Source organism: Megascapheus bottae, chromosome 2 (assembly GCF_031878675.1).
Source record: "Megascapheus bottae isolate mThoBot1 chromosome 2, mThoBot2.hap1, whole genome shotgun sequence".
Lineage (NCBI taxonomy): Eukaryota > Metazoa > Chordata > Mammalia > Rodentia > Geomyidae > Megascapheus > Megascapheus bottae.
The window spans coordinates 68,822,384-68,845,150 of NC_143510.1; the positions used below are offsets into that span (position 1 = coordinate 68,822,384).

The 22,767-nt window shown below is 36.0% G+C and overlaps 2 protein-coding genes across 2 annotated transcripts in view; one reads left to right on the top strand and one right to left on the bottom strand.

Annotated features, from left to right (window-relative positions):
* Lin7a (lin-7 cell polarity scaffold A) overlaps positions 1–22,767 on the bottom strand; it is a 205,561-nt gene that overhangs the window by 160,604 nt on the left and 22,190 nt on the right. The window lies entirely within an intron of this gene.
* Positions 18,026–22,767, top strand: part of Acss3 (acyl-CoA synthetase short chain family member 3) — a 141,612-nt gene continuing 136,870 nt past the window's right edge. The window contains exons 1-2 of the mRNA XM_090328307.1: positions 18,026–18,242; positions 20,511–20,667. The gene's annotated coding sequence lies outside the window, so the exon portion shown is untranslated. The remainder of the gene's footprint in view (positions 18,243–20,510; positions 20,668–22,767) is intronic.

Here is a 22,767-nt window from a genome sequence, read left to right on the forward strand (position 1 = left end):
TATACAGAGTAGACAAATAGCCCATCACAAAGGGAGGGCATATCTAGCAGTGGGAAGGGTGGGTCATGTAAAATGAGAAAGTAAAATTAGTGTAGTGCCAGAAAGCTCAGACTTGGGAGAGCCTTCCTGCTATAAGGGATTAAAGTGTGGTGAGATAAGACTCTGCTAAAATTGAATCGACTCCCAAAATAATTAACATTACCGAATAAAAATAAATGAAACCTACAATATACCCAGGAAGACTGTACACCCCGTAGTACTCAACTAATGGAGACAGGGGTGGGGAGAGTTGCCCATTAGGAAATAAATAGCTAGCTGAAACATCTCGGGGACATGCCTGTCCATCAGATACTGGATCTTGCAAGACCTTTGTAATAGTATCCTTTCTGCTGCCCATCTTGTCTCCCAAGTCCATTCTCTAGGCTTGGGCAGGAGCGTTTCTCACACAGGTAAGAAACCAATTGGAACTTTGAGGGAACCCGGAATGTAAAATATATAACACACTGGCTCAGTCTACAGAATCTTTGGGTTTTGTCCCAATTTTCTTGACATTCTTCCTCAGATTGGAGGTGTCAGTTGTCGGAGTATTATCACCTGCTTTTGCCCATGAGAAGCACAGAGAATAACATTTAGCCTTCTGTGTACTATAGATCAATAACCATCCTTCCTAAAGCCTGGAGTGGGGGGTGGGGGAGTTGTGGGGGGTTGGGGGTGGGGGGGAGAACCTCAATCCCACTGTGAATGAAGGCTCATTGACCATTTAGAGTGTACACTATTAGATGTTCTAAATGGCTGCTTTATTTGCTGTCAACACAGAACAAAGTATCTTTAGTGTGACAAGGCACTTGAGTTTCTTCTCATTGACTGGTTTTGAAATTTGGTTTTGATAAGAATAATCCTCCCTCTCAGACCTGTCAATACAAGCATTGTGATAAAAGGGTGCTCAGTGAATACAATACTGATGACATTTTCAGATCTGGAGTGAGTTACTTTATTTGTCTCCAAGCCTGCAGTGTGGCTTCCAGCCAACACACAGAATCAGATGCTAATGTGAGTCACCACATCCTTACACCCAAGTTGTCTAGTCAAAAATTACTCTAGCTGGATTTGGACCAATCTTGAACATTGGAGATAGAAAATCAGGGTGAACAGAAAATGAAGGGAGTTAAAGAGTTCTCTGTATTAATTTGTTTATTGTTTCATTCTTTTCAAATCCATAAACAGCTTTGAAAACAACTTGTGGTGTGTTTGTTGTTTTTGATGCTGATATCAGGACTTGAACTCAGGGTCTTGTGCTCTTTCCAGGCTTTTATGCTCACAGCTGCTGCTGCTCTGCCATTTGAGCAAAGGCTCTGGTTTTGTCTGTTTTGCTGATTTGTCTACTCTAGCTGTTTTGGTATCGTGATCTTCAGCCTCCTGACTAGCCAGTTTTCTGTCCTTTGTTGTTTCTACTTTTGTTTTACAGTACAGAGCTCCTATTACAATGTGAACTCAGGTGAAGGAGACCACTAATTTGTATTTGTCACCCTCAGGAGATATTTTGTGAGCTCTTGATCTAAACTGACCCTCCCTGTCTCAAAACACTATACTATCACTTCACTTTATTGATAAACCATAAAACTTTCTGGTATTGTCTAGTTCATTTGGTTTTCTGTTTCATTCTTAATCAGATACTTATGAGGCCAGGCACTCTAGCACATAGAAAACTGCCCAGATACTTTTTTATTTTTAGTTTTTGATGGTACTAGATTGGAAATGAGGGTCTCGGGCTTTCTAGCCAAGTACACAATCACTTAAACCAGTCCTCCCATCGTTTTTTCTTTAGTAACTTTTTGATGGGGGGGTTTCATACTTCTGCCTGGACTGGCATTGGATTGTGATCCTCTCACATGAATGGTAGTAGACATAAGCCATCATACTCAAGCCTTGCTAATTCTTTTGTTCAGGATGCCAAGCACTATAAACTTCTAGAGCTAGAGTTTTTTTATTCTAGTATCTAAGAATATGGGTGTGGGCTACCATACTCACTATATTTGCATGGCCACAAAATAAACCTTTGTTGAATGACTAAATAAATCAAGGATGTTAAGGTTCTTAAAAAATGTTTTCTTCAAGAAAGTAATTCTTTGTCTGTAATCTTACCTATTCAGGGAACTGAGGTCTGACTGAGGTCAAAGTAAGCCCAGGCAGGAAAGTCAGGGAGAATCTAACCTTCAATAAACTACCAAAAAGCTGGAAGTGGAATTGTGTGGGTCAAGTATTAAAGTACTAGTCTGGAGAAAGCAAGGGAAAAAAAGCTAAACGCTCAGGGATAAAATTCAGGCTTTGAGTTCAAGCCCTAAAACTGGCATACATTTACACAAAGGAAAACAGAAAGAAAGAAAGAAATTAAACTGTCAGATTAATTATACATCTTTGACAAATAATAAAATTGCTATTTGTTTGCTATGCCCTTATTTCTTACAAAGGGAAAATAGAATAACTCAGTTTCTTGCATATCTTAAAAACTGTGGAAGTCCAGCTTATCTTTACAATCAAACAGAGGTAAAAAAATGTCTAGAAGAAACAAGATCCTCAGAGTTTAGGCAAAAATGGATGAAACTAGAAACATGATGAGCTGGATAAAAATGGAATGGACAAAAATGCGATCTATTTGGAGAAGATACAATTGCATGTTAGATGGGTACTAGAGTAGGAAAAAGTCTGAGTCATTTATCACAAGGAGGAATGAAACAGAAGAAGCTACTGTGGTGGCTTTCCTTGTAATGCAGACAATTTTCTAGTTCATTACCTCACGTGGTACATGGAAATTAAGAGCTCTTCCTTTTAATTTATAAGACCAGGCATAGATTAAGAATTTCTTCCTTAAAACCAAGAGATCACCAATTATTATGTGAGATAGGACTGAAATTCAGTGTAGCCAATGACATGACTAGCCAGAGCAATCTCTTGGGAGAAACACCATTTAGAATTTCCTCTTCTGTGTGATCACAGATGTAAAAGAATTTCAGGATCTAAAACCTCACATTTTTTTTTCAGGTCTGTAGAAACATGTTATGTTATATGTTAAATAGAAATGTTATTCACAATATTCTTATTCAATATTATTCAGAAGATTATGCTGTAGTTCATATCTGCATGTTAGTTGTGAAAACATTTATTTGTTTGTCAGATATGTTGTAGAGTCACACAGCTTAGGCAGGGAGCTCTGGCTGTGGTGACATAGTAGCTAAGCTTCCTTGGTTTGCAAGTAGGTCACTACATCAGTTTGATGCTTCACCATTTCTTGACAGAGAAGGAAAACACAGGTATTGGCTATCCAATCTGAGATCTTTCTATCAAAAGGAGACCAAGAAAACACTTTGGAGTAATCCTTTAAACTTAATGAAGTTGAGCAAATTACATGGGTGCCATGTGTAAGAGGACAAAGCTCCTCCTTGCCATCCAGGACAGCTTCCATTATGTCCGCAAGAACGGTGTTGAGTGTGAAGGGAGGAAGAGAGTAACTCAGTGTGACATATGGCAAAGAGTAATGGAGAAAAGAAAGTTTTAAAGGAGGTAATCTATAGACATTGGCAGAATAAGAAATGGGCATATCAAAATCAGAAGGAAAAAGAACATTATTTAAATTTCATTTTCTATCCATTCCTTTTTATCTATTTTTCTTCTCTTCTTCCCTCTCCCTTTTTTCCTCTCTCTTCCCAGTATCAATGTATGATGTGTGATTAGAATATTACTCAAATATTGGACATTAAGGAAAAGAGAAACAAAATGGCTGGGAACAATTGCTCACACTTACAATTCAAGCTATTTGGGAGGTATTGATAGAAGGATTATGGCTTGAGGCATAATCCTCAATTGTTTTGTTAGGCAAAAAACAAAAGAAGTAAGAAGCTACATCAACAAGGAAACTAGAAATAATGAATAGTGGTATATACCAGTGAGGGAAGAGACAGAGTAGCAGGATAACAGTCCCAAAACTCCCAAGATGTTTATTAAAATAGTAAACATCTGAAGGTATGTGTGAAATGATACAGGGAAAGGCCATATATGTTTAATGTAATAGTAATATTTGATGAGATTACTCCCAACATAGACATGCTCTACTGATGATGACAAGGCATCTTCATGCCTCCTCACTTTGGGGCAAGGACTATGAGGCTATATTATTTCTGGCTGTCATTTTTCAAGGACAGAACATGAGTTCCTCTAACAGATGGAATAGGAGGTAGAATGCGTCACAGTCTGTGAGTCTCCATTTCATCATCTTTTCTCATCAGTGGAGACTGACACATTTTGGCAGCCAACAGAAGAGGAAATGACCTTATGTGGTGCCATTAAGATACCTCCAAAAAGCACCCTAGAACCTCCAATTTATAAGGAATGGAGTAATTGAATGTACATTCATCCTGTCATCACCAAAGATGCTCCACTGAATTACTTCACTTCTTCGGAATCATTTTTATTTTAATACAAATGCACATGTACATAATCATAACAAGCAGCTTTTATTTGAGGGTAATCAGACATGCTCAAATTTAGTTTGAGAACTATCCAAATATGATCTGAGCAACTGCATAGAATGTTCCTAGGATTTTATGTAGTCCTATGCACAATGTCTGTCTAAATGAGTTCAATAGTATAAAGGATAAACAGTAAATTTAAGGTAACAATGAAAATTAGACTTCCTGTTGAGTCTTCTACACAGATGGTTTTATTTGATCTTTAGAAAAACCTACAATGGAAAATATGTTTTTATTTCCAAAGTGTCATGTGAAGAAAGATAGAAAAGACAAGCTTTCTCTCTTTCCTCTTTGTCACAATGTTTTGCTTATACAAAAGCCCAGGAAGAAATAAAAGTCCATGCAAAGTTCTGTCAAAGCCTTTCTGAAGAAACCAAATCAATACAATTTTCACAGTGATGTGAACATTTTGAGGCAAGCCTGGAGAAGCACTGGAAACATTAAGAGTTACTAGGACTTTATCAGAAATATAAGTATTCCAGGCAGAAACAAAAACATGTTAAAATAATATAAAGTTGAGAAGAAAAAGAGGGAAAGAAAACTCAGTGGTTATAGAAAACAAACCACAAAATCCTTTTTGAGCCAAGATTGAGTCTAAGTTGACTAGAATCAGTGATAGGGAATCATTGAAGAATTGTGAGAAAAATATGACTTTCTATTATCTATTTAAAGAAAATATACTTTGTGGCAGTGAGAGATGGATTAGACTCATATCGAGAGAACCATCAGTTTTCATAGTATGCGACATAAATAGGTCATAGCATCAACTAGTTTGAAAAATACTATCTTCAGAGCCACACAGATTTAGTTATGAAATGTTTTTACATAGTAAACTTGTGACCATGAAAACATTATTGAACGTATTTTAAAGTCTTTTCCTAGTAAAAAGTGAGAATAACAGTTCCTACCTCATAGAGTTAATGTGTTTATAACTATAAACTTTTTAGACCAGTGCCTTCAAAATATTTCGCATTGAATTTTATGAACTATGGGGACAAATACACCTGGATGAATAAGCGCAGGACAAAGACATTGGCTGTCATTTAGAACATAGCTTAACAGTTCTCTCTTTGTGGTAGATACACCTAGTGAAGCCACAGAAATCATGGCAGCATAAGAATGGAAAGGGGATTTTTATGCATTCCCTTAAAAGTTCATATAATGGCCGGGAGTTTGGCCTAGTGGTAGAGTACTTGCCTAGCATGCACGAGGACCCAGGTTCGATTCCTTGGTACCTCATATATAGAAAAAAGCTGGAAGTGGTGCTGAGGCTCAAGTGGTAGTGTGCTAGGCCTTGAGAAAGTCCAAGGACAGTGCTCAGGCCCTGAACCCAAGCCCAAGACTGGCAAAAAAAAAAAAGTTCATATAATAACAGCCCTTTTCTATGTATAGATAAAACATAAAAATATTGTTCATAGAGTATATATTTCAGCATAAATATATCACTTAGGCTTCAAGTGGAGAAACAAACAGAAAGCACTAGAAGCTATTGGAAGCAAGGAAGATTTACTATAAGGAGTTAAAAGCTTGGACATTCATTGGGTATATTGGAAGAGCAAAGATCAGAAAAAAGCCACCATAACTCTCAGGTCTACTGCTAGCTTTCCCTGCAGTTTTAGGGCATGCAAGAACCCACAATGTGTGTCCATCACTTCTCATAACCCCCCAAGATAAACAGTTTGCTGGAGAGTTTCTGGAGTCCGCTGCAAAACTTCACATCTATTTTGGCTCACATATAGTCCTCTGCTGTCCCAAGAGCCATAAGGCATTTTTCAGTCTCTTTCCTGCTTTCCATTTCTCACATGAATGCTTCCAACTGGAAAATCTAGGCCAGTGTTTTGAAGACAATGGGAAAGACCAGAGAAGGATCTAGGTATGGCATCATGTTGCCAACAATCAGATAAAATGGAAAATAGCTTCGTACTAATCCAATTAGTACATTGCCTCCCCAAAAATATTCATAAAAATTTTCAGCTTAGGGCTTTTGCCAAAAAACCTATTTTTGGATATGTGTATATACTTAATACATATTAAGTATATATACATATATGTATGTATATTTTAAGTAATATGCATATTAATATATATTAGTATATAAAGTAATATACTATATTAAGTGCATATGTACATATACGTATGTATATTTAAGTATATATACATATTAATATGTATTCGTACATATACTAATATACTATATTAAGTATATACATATATATACTTAGTTGCGCACTAAAAAAGAAATGGAAATGTGACTTGTAGACATCAGTGACTAGGATAGTGTTTTAAGTGGTGTTGGAAGAATTGATAATCTACATGAAGAAAAGGAATTGATTCCCACCTTACACTGTATACAAAATTGAAGTCAAATCAGGGTAAGGCATAAATGTCAAAGCTAACACTATCAAAGTTCTCAGAATACTTTTATTTTGTGACTTTGAATTAAATATTACAACAGAAATATGAGCTACAAAAGCAAAATTAGATCAGGTTATCTTCATCAAAATGAAAAATTTTTTTGTCACTCAAAGACTACATTGATAAAGTAAAAAGACTGAGAAAATACATGAAAATATTTATGATTTTGAGGATGTGCAATGTTAAGACTTAGCCCTAGTAAAATTAAAGACCCTGCAGATGAGCTCTAAAATTTTAAATCTATTATATGTTCATAAAGTATGTACTATAAAATAAAGATAAAATACTAAAGGTAAGGCAGTACGGCAAAACAATAAAATGCAAATTTTAAGATTACAACTTAGTAAAAAATTGTTATCTTGGAAAGAAATTGGATGAATATAAACACTCTTTGTATTTATTATGTTTCTTTTGAAGCAAAGAAATTGATTACTTTTAGACTTCCTAATTTTTAACAGTATTGTAAAAGTGGCTAACCTTATTAAGAGAGAATGATAGTAAATTATTCAACAGAATTTTTTTCCAGAGGAATGACTCAGAAAATACTAATGTAAAGAATTGGCAGCTGACTAGCATAACAATGCTCACTGCAGCACCATTTACCATAGCAAAGATATGGAACCAACCTACATGTCCCTCAGTAGATAATTGGATCAAGAAGATGTGGTATTCATACACAATGGAATTCTATGCTGCTGTCAGAAAGAAGGACATTGCCCCATTTGTAAGGAAATGGAAAGACTTGAAAAAAATCATATTAAGTGAGGTAAGCCAGACACAAAGGAATATGGGCTCAATGGTTTCCCTCATTTGTAATAATTAGTATAAACCTAGGATTCTCCTAGCAGATGATTACAATAGCACAAATCCTAGATACACAAGGATGAGGCTAAATGAAAGGATCTCCAGGATATGGAAACAAGAGCTTTATCTTGTGTGTTTGTTGTTCTTAATGTACTGTTATTTATCTCTCTTTTGTTTCTCTTTGGTTAATCTCATGAAATTACTGTATCTGACTTTGTTACTTGGTATATTGTATATATGTTTATTGGTTTATTTGAAATAGGAAAGGGAAGTGGGGAAAAGAAGATGATTGGGAGGGGGTGGGGGGAAGGAAGTGGGGACAAAAACATGAGAAGGGGTATCAATGTGTGAGAAGTAATGCACCTACTATCTGTCGAATATAACTGTAACCCCTCTATACATTACAATAAAAAATGTGTATAAAAAAAAGAATCAGGGCTGGGAGTTTGGCCTAGTGGTAGAGTTTTTGCCTAGCATGCACCAAAACCGGGGTTCGATTCCTGGGTACCAAGTACCCAGTGGTGCTGAAGCTCAAGTGGTAGAGAGCTAGCCTTGAGAAAGTCCAAGGACAGTGCTCAGGCCTTGAGCCCAAACCTAGGACTGGCAAAAAAAAAAAAATCATAACAATGGCTCACTCCTATAATCTTAGGTTTTCAGGAGACTGAGATCTTAAGATCACAGTTCAAAGCCAGCCTGGACACTAAAAAATGAGAAACTCTTATCTCCAATTAACCACTAGAAAACTAGAAATAGTGCTGTTGCTCAATGCATTGGGGCGGTAGCCTTGAACTGAAGAGCTCAGGCCCAGAGTTCAAGACCCATGACCAACAAAGCATAGAATCGGGATGTTTGTGTTGAAAATACCTAGATAAATATTTTATATATTGAAATTTCAAATAAAATAGATGATTTTCTTGAATTCAGAATTCTTGCAAAATGTTAATTTCTTTACATGCCAATAATAAATTCTTTGGTTAATTGGTTAAAGTTTCATGGACTTTAGTGCCCGCAGGGGCTGGCTTTGAACCGTGATCCTCAGATCTCAGCCTCCTGAATACCTAGGATTACAAGCCTGAGCCATTGCGCCGGCCAATAATAAATTTTCTAAACACAGTGGATAATTTCCCTTTCATAATGGTTAATTTAGAAAGAAAATATTTATGATAAACAAAAGAACTTTTCAATAGATTATCACAGTATTCTATATAATCATTGCTTCCTTTTCTGTGCTCTCTTTTTATGCCTCATTTATATAATATCTTTCCAAATTCATTTTTATTTCTAGTAATACTTTTTAATTGCCATTTTTTGCCAGTCCTGGAGCTTGAACCCAGGGCCTGAGCACTGTTTTTAGACTTCCTCAAAGCTAGAGCTCTATCACTTGAGCCACAGCACCACTTCCGGCATTTTCTATGTATGTGGTACCAAGGAATCTAATCCAGGTCTTCTTGTATGATAGGCAGCACCCTACCAATAGGCTAAACTGCTGGCCCCTAATTCCCGTATTTATGATGTCATTATTCTCTCTTGCTCTTTTATGAAGTATATTGTATTTTTAATCTTAATACCCTTGTGATATCTTGAATCATCTCCTTTGTTTTATGTATCTCCTTATTAGATATCAATTTTTTTAGTCCATTCAAGGACAACTAAGAAAAAAAGTTAGCAAAGTTTTATCTGACCCAATAAGCTGAATTTGGTACTACACATCTATCACCTCAGCTACCTACTAGACAAAAGTAGAAGGATCACAGTTGGGGTGTTCTGTGAAAACACACATGTCATTATCTTTAAAACATAGCAAAAAACAAAAGGGCTTATGACCTTGTTAGATAGAATGGCTGCCTCACATAAGGCTTCACATTCAAATTCTGATACCATCAAATAATGTTTTCCTTTCACTCAAGTTTTTTTTTCCTGAAACACAAACTCATAGAAATGAAAAATGTATTGGCTATCATTGAGGTTAAACTAATTAAAAATATAGCAGGAACTCACTAATGTATTTAAGGAAGATCAACAAGCCTCCTAGATTCCTTGTATGACATATCATGTTCTAGGTAGTGAGACTCAATCAGTATGAAAATTCAGGAACCTTGGCAAAGTTTCTGATGTGCCAGTAAGTCCTATAACATGTTAATATATTTCTCCCCAAATGGGAGACAATTTATACATCTTGTAGGACTCTTAAACTGAGGAAAGGCTCCATTACATTCTGCAGGAGGCAGAATGCTCCATCTGATTTTACTTAAGATTTTCTAAGAAGTCTCCTATGAGACAGAAAAGTTTCGAAGGTGACTCGTACATGGAAAATAGATTTGCCACAATCAGAACTATACAAGTATTAAACAACAACTCACTTGAATAATGTCCTTAAAGATAGCAAGGACGAAAAATCTTAGCAGCTGTTTAGCCTATATATTGCCTAACAACTGATCTTAGTGAGTCTTCTGGGTATCCTGACCAGGAAAGAATATGATCAATGATTAACAATAAAGCCACAGAGCAGGAGGCACATGAGTGATAATATATTTTAAAAGGACTTCTTTGATCATTTTGAGTATTATATTTCACTCCCATATATACACTGACTCAGCCAAGAGAATATACTGCATAGGCAACTTCTAATAGTTCTGTAGATGAGGTCCCTGTTCTGTGATGTTCCCCTCTCTTAAGGGTCACCCTCATATATGCCCAGTAGATTCAAGAACAAGGTATTCATATTGGTTCAAATGAAAATCATGCAAGTGGTAAACTATATGAGTATAGCTTTCTTCAAGACGAGCACAGAGAATTTGCTGAACAATCACCTTGACAAGAGCCCAATTGCAAGTTAAGTCATTCCATTTGGTACCACACCTTAGGATCAACCGATCAGGTTCCACTGCATTTTTATACAGTGTTGAAGGGAGCAATTTAAACTCTTCAAAGTAGACACTGTGAATATGGATTTTCCTTCCCATTTCAGGATCTGCTAGTAATATCACTGGACTCATAAAATGCTTTCCTCACTATCAGAGGATCCCAGTCGTTGTTGACCAACAAACCCATTGACCATATGGTAAACAGATCAATAAATTGGTATCATGAGATGCACTGGTATTTTCAGGTATTTTTGCTACCTAAACATATAGGAACAACAGATGAGTTTGGAATCAAAAGAATAAATAGGCTTAGCTCATATTATTGAGAATTCCATTCTTGCCCTAACAAGTTTGAGCTTCCTGATTTGGAAGGGAGAAATAATACTATGGTGCGAAGCAAAATTTCTATGAAACTTGAGGTTGGAACACTTCCCTAATGGTTCATGGTAAGAAAGGGGTTGGTTGAATTGTTTGGGGTGGGTGGTCTTCATTATTAAGGGGAAATGAGTTCTGCTACACCAAGATTGGTGTGGGATATGAAATGGCAGAGATTCTCTGGGAAACTTGCTTTCTTCTTTCTGCAGCTAGAGAGGTTCACAGAGAATGAGAGCAATTGAAGGTAGCTAGGATTAGGAAGGATTAGGGAACCCCACAAGGTAAAATCAGAGCAGCTAAAATATCAGCTGAAGGCAGGAAGATAAAGAACAGTTGGCAGAAGAAGGCAACTATTAATACCCTATTATGGATCACTGAATATTCCTCTAAATCCAGGTGCACAAATCACTGTTATACACAGACATTCTTTCTAGCAATTGAGACGTTTACTTGCGCATAATAACCTAGCTTACTTTTGTAGAGGTTTTTAGTAGTAATCTTTTTTCATATATTTTTTATTGTAATTAATACAAGGGTTACATGATATTTGCCAGATAGATGGTGCATTAATTCCCATATATTGATACCCTTTCACATGTCTTGGTCCCCATTTCCCTTCCCCCACCCCCAGCCCTCATCTTGTTTTCCCCCGTTCCCTATCAAATTTCAAATAACCAAATACAAGCATATCTGATATATCAGGTAACAAAGTGAGATACTGTAACAATATGAGATAACCAAGGGACAGCAAAAGAGATGAGAGATAACATAGTACAGTAAGGACCACAATCATTCATTATATGGCTTTTGTTTCTATATCTTAGAGATCCTTTCATTTAGCGTCCTAGTATATGGCCTTTCCATTCCTAACAAATGGGACAATGTCATTCTTTCTGACAGCAGCATAGAATTCCATTGTGTACAAATACCACATCTTGTAGATCCACTCATCAATTGAGGGACATCTAGGTTGTTCCATATCTTTGCTATGGTAAATAGTGCTGCAATGAACATTGCTGTGCTGGTGGATTTAGTATGTCTTTGTTTCTGGATGATTGGGTAAATGCCAAGTAGTGGAATTGCTGGGTTATAGGGGAGCTCTATGTTTAGTCTTTTGAGGAACTGCCAGACTGCTTTCCATAGTGGTTGAACGAGTTTGCACTCCCACCAACAGTGCAGTAGTGATCCCTCCTGGCCACATCCCCTCCAGCATCTGTTGTTACTAGTTTTCCTGATCCTGGCCATTCTAACTGGAGTGAGGTGGAATCTGAGACTTGTTTTGATTTGCATTTCCTTTATGACCAGAGATGTTGAGCATTTCTTCATGTCTCTATAGGCCATTTTTGTTTCTTCTTCACAGAAGATTCTCTTTAAGTCTTTGGCCCATCTTTTAATGGGATGGTTATTACTTTGGAGATTAGTTTTGGAATGATTCAATTTTTTGAGCTGTTGATATAGTTTAGATATGAGGCCTTTGTCTGTTGTATGGTTGGTGAAGATCTTCTCCCATTCTGTAGGCTTCCTACTTAGTTTATTAGCTATATCCTTTGCCATACAAAAGCTCTGCAGTTTAACGCAGTCCCACTTATCCAGCCTTTCTCTGATTTGTTGTGATTCTTGGGCCTTATTAAGAAAGTTTCGACCTGTGCCAAGGAGGCCTAGTGTATCTCCTATTCCTTCCTGTAAAGTTTTCAGTGTGTCAGCTTTTACCTCCAGGTCTTTGATCCATTTGGAATTAATTCTAGTGCAAGGTGACAAAGAAGGATCCAACTTTAGTTTTCTGCAGGTGCTTAACCAGTTCTGCCAGCACCACTTGTTGAAGAGGCTGTCTTTCTTCCATTCTATTTTTTTGGCTCCCTTGTCAAAGATTAGGTGGCCATAGGTCTGTGGTTTAATGTCTGGGTCTTCAGTTGTATTCCATTGGTCTTCAGGCCTGTTCTTGTGCCAGTACCAAGCTGTTTTGATAATTATAGCTCTGTAATAGAGTCTAAAGTTTGTTATCTTTATAATATGTAGATCAAATTTTAGCACCAAGTGTTGTTACTGAATTAGAAGATTATCAGCCATTACCCTGATTTAAATAAAATAACCAATGGAATTAAAAATAAACTTTTTTCTGTTTTCTTTGTAGGGAGAGGTTGCATACATTTTGATTTGAATAAGAAATAATTTCAATCTGTTTGAGAAAGTCATTAGCTTATGAATTTAAATAGGTAGAAGAGGTCATAGGAAGTTTAACTGGCTGAGGGAGCAACAGGGTAGTATATAATTTTCTTGAGAGAAATTTGTACATATTCTTTTTTTTTCCTTCTCTTTTCTGGCCTTCCTATCACAGTGGCTTGGAGACCTAGGTAACCCACTTCTCAGAATGCTTTGCCAGCCAGTTTCTAATTTAGAACTGAGTTGAGACCACAGAGTTTCAAAGGTCAAAGTCAAGAAGAAATCAAACCTTTCTTTGTCCAGAAGGAAAACCATGTGCACTTCAAGAGACTGTGATTCTTTGCAGTATATCGGGTTCCTTGGAAATCATTCACCTGGTGCTTCTCGAAGGAGGTTCCTATGATTGCTGACGATTCTTAGTCCTCTCATAGCCGCTGGAACCGAATAATAAGGAGCACTCTGCATGACTTCTGCTCCTTTACCCTTCCAAAGCATCACTAAATTATCTAGTTTCCCTGATTAAAATTTCTTCCTGTTTGCAATGCCAAAAATGTTTTTCTTTTTTTCTTTAAAATTTTCTGCTTGAACCTGTACAGACACCATATCATTGATCAAACTGATCCTGAGAAGTGAAGATGTAGCAACACTAGTAGATTCAGCTTAAACTTTTTCAATGAAAATTTTGCAAGGTCAAATCTCCGTCTACTGAGACAAACCATTCAGCAGTATGTAAAATGAAAGAAGATGACTGATTCTTGGGAACTAATATTAAGAAAGCCTATATTCTGCAATATATTTATATTGAAGTAATATTTCCTGACTGCCTGTCTTGTGCCTAGAGTCTAAGAACAGTATTACATTATTGTTTCATTTAGTTTGTGCAACAACCACATGAGGAAGGTCCCTTTCTTAACAACATAAAAACAGAGGCCTTGGGAACTTCTCTGATACTGTGCGTGTTGACAGTGGTAGAGACTGCATTTATATTCAGGCATTCTCCAAAGGCTTTTTCTTTTTGATGTTAAGTAACAAGCATTTTATTGACTGCAACATTGGAGCAGATGTGGAGCTGGGATTTTTTTTTTTTAAAGAGGATCATTCAGTGAGATGCCACAGCTTTTCTGTTTCTCTAAGAATTCTCTCCTCATCACTGCAGTGTGCTGCTATGTAATAAGATAAAGGCCAATCCAAGAATTGCAACCTATAAAAATAATTAACTTGTATTATAGAGCTGAGCATTGTTTTATATAAATCTAAATGTTTTCAGAGGCTAATTGCAGGACACAAAACACACAACTGCTCCTAACTTCCCAAACAACCCCTCCCCCCCCCCACATACTTCTACCACACCCTTGCTATTTGTTACAAGTGATAAGGATGTTTAAGTTACTATCTAACATTTTCAAAGAAGGTATTAGGCTCAGTACTATGCATTTCACATAAGTGATTGATTCAGTTCTTAACATCTTGTTTACTGTTCATCATATTTTGCAGAGTGGAAGGGTGAGATTCAAGTGACTTCATGATTTGCTCATGCAAAGGAATCAACCTACTGCCCTGTTCAAGAAGCTTTCCCCATGAAGGAAACACATTATTCATTGAAGAAATTCTTCATTTCCTCCACTATTGGAGACACCCATATTTAAGGTTTCCTTTTTCTTCTCTCTATAAATAAATATCTTTGTGAAAATGAACGCATGCCCAAGCCCCAAATTAAACTAAAGTGGCAAAGGAAAGGAGGACAGTAGCCTAAAATAAAATCTACTTTCTGCTTTGTGAACAGTGAGTTTTTATAGCACTCTTCTGTTTCTCAAGAACCCTGGATTTACTTTGTGCAGGTGGAAACTTTTTAACTTTTAGTTTAAAAAGAAGAAACTATCCAGGAAAGGAAATTCTCTATAAGTGTTAAGGAAAGCATTTGCAGATAACTTCATATTGGAAGTAACCTGAGGACATTCATTTGCCTTTTCAGGACTGTCATTTCAAATAGTATAAATGCTCAAAGGATGCAACTCTTTTGGGTTTCATGCCCCACAACTCTAAGAGGAAAGAAGATCAAGCATATGGACACATCCCACGCTGCAATGTTCTTCTGTGTGAGCTGCATTAAATTTGTCAGTTGGAGAAAAGCTTGCACCTATTGCTTCAGTTATAATATGATCCAGGTGGCATCTTTAGCTACCACTTAAAAGTCCCTGGTTTCCATCAGAGTCAGTTAACTGGCAGGTAACTTATTTTTATGTTCTCATATATTTCCTTTAAACTTTGTGATACCGGGCTGGGAGTTTGGCCTAGTGGTTAAAATGCTTGCCTAGCATGCAGGAAGACCGGGGTTCGATTCCTTGGTACCACATACATACATTAAAAAGCCGGAAGTGGTGCTGAGGCTCAAGTGGTAGAGCTCTATCCTTGAGAAAGTCCAAACTTTGTGATACCTACCAGAATTGTACACCTTTAAAATTATTTGTTTTATACTTGTCTTTCTCTTAGTCCTAGAGTCTATGTTATATTGTAGTTATAGTGTATGCTAGAGAAATTGGCTAAGTTATAATACCTGTGAAGTAACTGAGGTTACAACCACAAGGTATAATAACAAACAGGGAAGGGGAAATCAGATAAGCTAGTAAAAATAATTTTCTGTTTAAATCCTTGACATACACATTTCTGAACTGTAAAATAAATAGTTTCCCTTTTTTACACCAGGTTTTCAGAAACGATTCTAATTCTTAAGAGCATCTGAAGTTTGAATCCATCAAAGGATGGATCTCATATTAGGTAACACTCCTCCTGATCTATATGTCTCTGAAACTACAACCCTCTCCCTGCCCCAAACACACACACACACACACACACACACACACACACACACACACACACCCCTGGGCTATATCCTAAAGTGTGATTTACTAATAATCTATACTTTTATTAATTCAGTCAGGTCAATAATCAAAATGAATCATTACCATGAATCCAACTCTACTATAAATGGCAATCAAATGTTAGTATTTTGATGCTTCAGTTTTACTGCTGTAAAGCCAGTCATGTGGGGCTTTATTATTTTATTTAAATCACTTTTTAAGCACAGTGATAAAAAGGACTAAGGGTTTCCCTCTCGACCTTAAACTGATGTCTTTAGGATTTAATAGAAGCATCATATGAGCCAAACTTGTAAGACTCACATGGCACTTGAAAAGGTAAAATGAACCATTAAATATAAATTTATATTTTATTTACCCTGATGTGCCTTAGATGTTATTATTTCATCTTACAAACAATGTAAAATTATTAGTAAATATTTTATGCTCTTATTTTGCACTAGTGTGGCTATATGAGAAGAGTGGCTATTGTGAAGTCCAATACTAGTTTAGCTTCTTTCTCTTGAAGATATCCAGTGTGTTACGTTAAATATCCCTCCCTGCAGTCTTATATCACTCATGCCCTGAATACTTTCATTGCTAGATTTCTAACCGGCAATAATTACAATACATTTTAATTTTATTCATTGCTCTTGATTCCAGAATACATATTTCTCTAAGTTTCCACTGCAGGCAATCTACATTCATGTGACTATTTCTGAACCAGGGAATTTTGCTTTTGCATCCATAAGCAAGAACACTGACTCTGCAAAACTTAAGCAGAAACTATTTCCCTGGAAGAACAAAGATTAGTTCAAAATTCATAGAAAAGCTAGAAAATCCATCTCTGGAAATAAGCAGGCACCAGTAGATTAAGGGTCAGGAAACACACCCAAGGTTGTGCTAATAATAACACTGGTAGCATCTCAGAGAGATTCTCAGTAATAAGACACTAAAGACAACTGCACCTGCAACCTGGCCTCACTACCCCATATTCAAGATCAAAGTTGATGCTTTGCTCATATGTCATGGTCAAGTGTCATGGCCAGGTATTTGAAGGGATTAGAGAGAGGAGGGATCCAGACACTTAGGTTAGTAGGAGACATAATTCTCACTCACTTACATAAGAGGATTTCTTCTTAAATAAAATGAATAAGATGCCTGATATGAAGTGAAATCAACTTTTCACTACAAAAACACTCAAGAAATAAATTCAGTGGAATAAGTACATCTCCTTTTGAGCAGAAGAATTTATGAACTAGCATTAATGTGTTCAATAAAAACTAAAGGCTCCCTAGCTTCTTTCAGATGTGAGATTTTTGCTTTGAGACTAAATATATTTTGTTAAGTATTTTAACTAAAAACATAAGTACTTTTTATTTTAATAGGTCATTAAAAAAAGAAAATGTCATACTTTCCAATTGGTTATTAGTTTGCTGTATTTTCCTATAATGAACACTATTTTTAAATTTTCTCTGACCAAATTAATTTTGAACTGGTAAAGAAAATATTCAATTAATTGTGGCTTTGACATTAATTTTAATCCAAAGAGTCCATAAAAGCATATCAATGCTTGAAGGCTAATGACAATAAGTGATACAAGAATGTCAAATTGTTTTGTTTTCTATTTTGGTAACAATATTTAACTCAAGATCTAGTATCTTCACATGTTTTTAAGTGCAGAATACAGTATCATCAACAAAAGAAACAGTGTTTTGCAGAAACTCTAATTTGGATGTTCTCAGGGCCTTAAAATCTCTTTCTATATAAAAAAGGAATTAAGCTTAAACAAACAGTACAAAAAAGCCTTTGTTACAGTACCCAGGAGATAGTCTCCCACATTTGTTTTAAAATAGAAGAGAAAAATGGCCATAGAATTTTACCATCTATGGTGATTTCAATGTCACTATACAGATTTGAAGCACATTTATATTTTTATTTGTCATGTCATCTGTTTTACAGGTTGGAAAATAATGGCTACTCTGCTGCATCCTACCCATGTTTCATTTTCTCCATGTAATGAAATGTGAAAATGGAATGACAATTTAAATGAACTTTGTTGGGATCAAGGGACTGTGTAAAACCTCACCTCACAAACCAAGAGTTTCCTAATGAAGAGGAATGTCTATGTGACACAGCACAGCTGAATTGTGACCCAAGGGCTGGCAGACACATAGCACTAAAGCACAAGGAGTGGTAATCTAATTTTGATTGACTCTCAATAGAGAACAACAGAAAAATATCAGGTACTCACTCTTACAGGTTGTAGTCTTTCCATGTTTTCTCATCTGATTCATCAGGCTATTTTTAAACTACACAAAAACATAATTGATAGCTAACAGAGTTGTTGATTAAGATAATATTTGAATCATACTATGGAAATAAGCCTAACGTTCCTAAAAGTAGCTAGGACTCTATCTGTGGTATTTCTCCCTCAATGAGTTACAATTAACATTTTTATTAACTTCCTACTATGAACACATAAGGAACACATGATATTAAGCCATATACCTAAGTGATTGATTCACTTTCTGCACAATGATTTCAAATGCCAATTTTGTAAATGTATCCCTGTTGATTATATGGGAAGCAATTTGATGTAATCAGCCAGCTAAGTGACTTATCTCCACCTGGCATATTGCTACATTCGTCATCCTGTATCAGTCACAAGTGTCAAGATGAGCTAGGACTCCAGCTGTTCTGGTGTTGAGGTACCCACCCATTCAGTTATAGAGCATTTTCCTTCATTAGACACCGAGATGCACCTAAAATCAGAGAACAAATACAACTGTATTTGGGGACCACTCCTTCCCAGAGTGCTGTGCATGCCAGAAGTGCAGGGAAAAAAATCAATAGGAGACATCTTTTTAAATTCTTTGCAGAATACTGAAGGTAGAAAGAACAAGTCACCATTGTTGAGGGAAAATGGACTAGCAATCTTTTACCAGCATATCTCATGTGGATTTCTAGATTACTCTCCTCTGTTCCTTACAGTACATGCATGCCTTTTTATTTATTTCACTAATAATTTAGGATCTGCACTGGGAGCATAAATCCAGTGCACTAAGGACTACATTGTTCTTTTCTATTGTAAGATTTTGCCAAATATTATCATTCTATGCACCCATCCATCTGCTAAGAGTGATCGTAGTAACACATCAAAGCATACCTTTGGTATGTTGGTCAATGATATTAAATGATATGTCTAATATAAAAATCAGGTATTTTACTCCAAACCATGTTTGTGTACTCAGAGAACCTTCTTGACATTTTATTAGGAGAATTATAACAATCATACTATGTGCATGTACATATATGATATATACATATATGTCAACATATATAATTTATACATACATATTGGTAAATATTTGTATGTGTCCATGATAATTATGTGTCACATAATCACACTTTTTAGCCAGGCACTAGTGGCTCACACCTGTAATCCTAGGTACTTAGGAGGCTGAGATCTGACGATCATGATTGGAAGCCAACTAGGGCAGAAAAGTCCATGAGATCTAATCTCCAATATGCTGTTCAGAAAAATCCAGAAATGATGCAGTGGCTCAAGTGGTAGAGCACTAGTCTTGAGCAAAAGAAACCCAGGGACAGAGCACAGACCTAGAGTACAAGCCCAGGACCAGCAAATAAAATTAAATTAAAAATAATATTTATATGATATATATCATATATGATATATATACATATATATGATGTTTCTAGCACCCTGGATGATTTGTTTTCTGTATAAGTGACAAACAGTGAGACATTTGCCTTCCAGGAATTCTTCTAGTATCAGTGACTGGGTAATAAACAAAAATAGATATGAACAAAGATAAGTTACCATAAATATTTGTGATGTTTTATCTCACTATTCTAATGGCAGGAGGGTGACCATGAACAATTAAGTGAAATATAAGATGTTAGACAGTTATAAATATCAGGGAACAGAATATCAGCTTGGGGATTGGGGATATTCTACGTATGCCTTGAAATAGATGGTCATGGAAAAGGCTGCTAGAATGATAACGTTTGAATCAAAAGAAGAGAGGGTTCTGAATTTGCAAATATTACAGTTAATTTACTGAGTTTGAATGACTTTTATAATGTTCATGAATGGATATTATAACAGAACCCCTCCTTGAACAAATAATGTATGCTAATTAAAAATGTGTACAAAAGAAGTCATCATTGAAAGTTGTTCACACAATAATGACACTACTGATTTTGTGTGATTGAGAGAAGTATGCACTCTACGAGGGAGTGCACATTCACCAAATGTCTGTCAAACATTTAGTCAAGTATTAAAGAGAGGATGAAATAAAGACACTTAAATAATCTAAAATAATAGAGCTGATAATGTCTTCACTATCAGCGGTAGTTGCAGTTAATTTTATAATTATACACGTGTTAAAACTGGTTTTTTTAAGGAAATAACGTGGTATTTTGAAATATTTGAGATACAGTTTGTTCTTGAACTGTCCTAAAATGCCTATTGGTACTTCCTGTTGTAGTTGGGATGACAAGTATGTGCCAGACATGTCCAGTACTCTTCTGTTGATGTGTGGAGTCTTGGGTGTTTCTGTTCAGACTGGATTGGAATCATGATTCTCCCAATCCTGACTCTGGTGAAGCTGAGGTGATCAGGATGAAGAACACGTTCTGCTAGAGGTAGGAGCCACTAGTACTCAGTTCTTTTTTCTTTTCTTTTTTTTTTTTTTCAATTGGGGAGGTTTTTTTTTTTCATTGGAAACTAATGAAATCCAAACTTCAAACTTGGCTGATCATATTCATCTCAATGAAATGAGTCAGACTAGAAAAGAAACCAGAGACCTGTTCTACAGATCATATGAATAATTAATTACTGGGGAAAAAAGCCTGAGACTATTCATGTGATTTCTTAATGTTCTAAAAGTTAGACTCAGAGAGCTTGGTGCACTTTTTTATTAGTAGATTCATTTTATTTTTTAAAATCATTATTCTACTAAATGTATTACAATCCTGCTACCATTATTGGTACAATTCCCTAAGCACCAACATAATTTAACTTTAAAAATTTTAATCACATAATGAATAGACATGGGATACCTACACATTAATTAATTTAAAAATAGCCTAGTTGATGGAAATTTTTCATTTAACATTAACTTCAGTAGGGAGGAGATCCTATAAAAAGCATATTCCTATATTTCAACCAAAAGAAACTTTAGCAGAAATAGCTTCTCTGTCTGAGCAGATTTAAGTCTCTATAAATATTGTACAAGTGCAGTCTCCAAAAATGTTGCAATGTCTTCTTTTCCATGTCCTCCTTGAAACTATATAAGGTATCAAAAAGAAAGGGGGCAGAGATTTCACACATATCTCCTAAAAAACTAAGAAGTTTGGAAAATAATACTGTGGTTTACAATAAATTTATCCTCAGTCTCCCTTACTCTCTCTTCTTAATTCCATCATTAAAATATATTTTTAAGCTAGGCCTGTGTCTCTAGAAAGTTAAATGTGGATGAAACCTGAGGGCTTGTATTTGGTGTTGTGGAAAAGTGTGTCTCTGAGAAGTTTGCAACTATTATAGCCATTTAGATTAGGTAGAATCAGCCACAATTGGCACAAAAACCTAGAAAAATTAAGCCAAACCTTTGATGAAAACAATTTTGAAACCTCTACCGCTTTATTTAGATGAGTCAATGCATCTTGGTTAAGTTGGATTTGAATAGAATTTTGTGAACTTTAAAAGCTCCTATCTTAAATGACTCTGAAATATATTATCCTGCTACTCATATAAGGCAATATGAAGTTCAGATGTGTTATGTCAGTCTGGGAATGTGGCTGAGTAGTACGGTAGGGTTCTTGCCTAGCAAGCATGAAACCATGGATTCCACTCCCCAGTACCACATGAACAGAAAAAGCAGGAAGTGGTGCTGCAGCTCAAACGGTAGAGTACTAGGCTTGAGCAAAAGAAACTCAGGGACAGTAACCAGGACTTGAGTTTAAGCCCCAGGACTGGCAATAACAAATGAATGAATGAATAAATAAATAAATAAACAAGCAAGCAATGTCATTACCTGAGAAAATTATTGCTAGAACTAACATTTGGGTCCTTGGAATTTGGAGCTGCAGAATGGTGTTTGAGAGCAAAGGTGGTCTTCTTAAATTATAATCAGAAACATTTACCATTCATTTTGGACAAACTCAAAAAAGTAAAGAAGTATTCCTTACTCTGTTATACATCCAAATAATGTGATATTGAACACATACCTTCAATCTCAGCCATAATAGGAATCATAAAGTAAGTGTCAGGGTGTGCTGAAAGGCAGGATTATCACTTCCTATCCCATTCTAAAAATGACTTGGGGGCGGGAGGAATAGGCCTGGAAAAGAATGGGCACAAGTGACAGAGACCAGCTTAACAAGATGAGGCCCTGAGTTCAAACCCTGGTACTACCAAATTTTTTTAAAAATCACATATTTTGTAAACTCTCTATATTGTAGGGCCTGTCAGTAGTACCTAATACTTGATTGTTCTTTAGGTAATTTGGTTTCTCAGATAAGTGTAGCTGACATCATGTTCATTCTATCTCAACAAACTAGAAGAGCACTCAGAAAAAACTCCTGGTTTTATTGCACACAACTGTGGATTGCATCACATTGTCAACATTTCTATGCATTTCTTTCTGTGTGTTGGAGAGGATTCAGATGTTGGGGTCAAAGAAACTGAACCGTTCAAATCTTGAATCTGGCACTTAGAAAGCTAACATGTCTTTGTCTTAATTC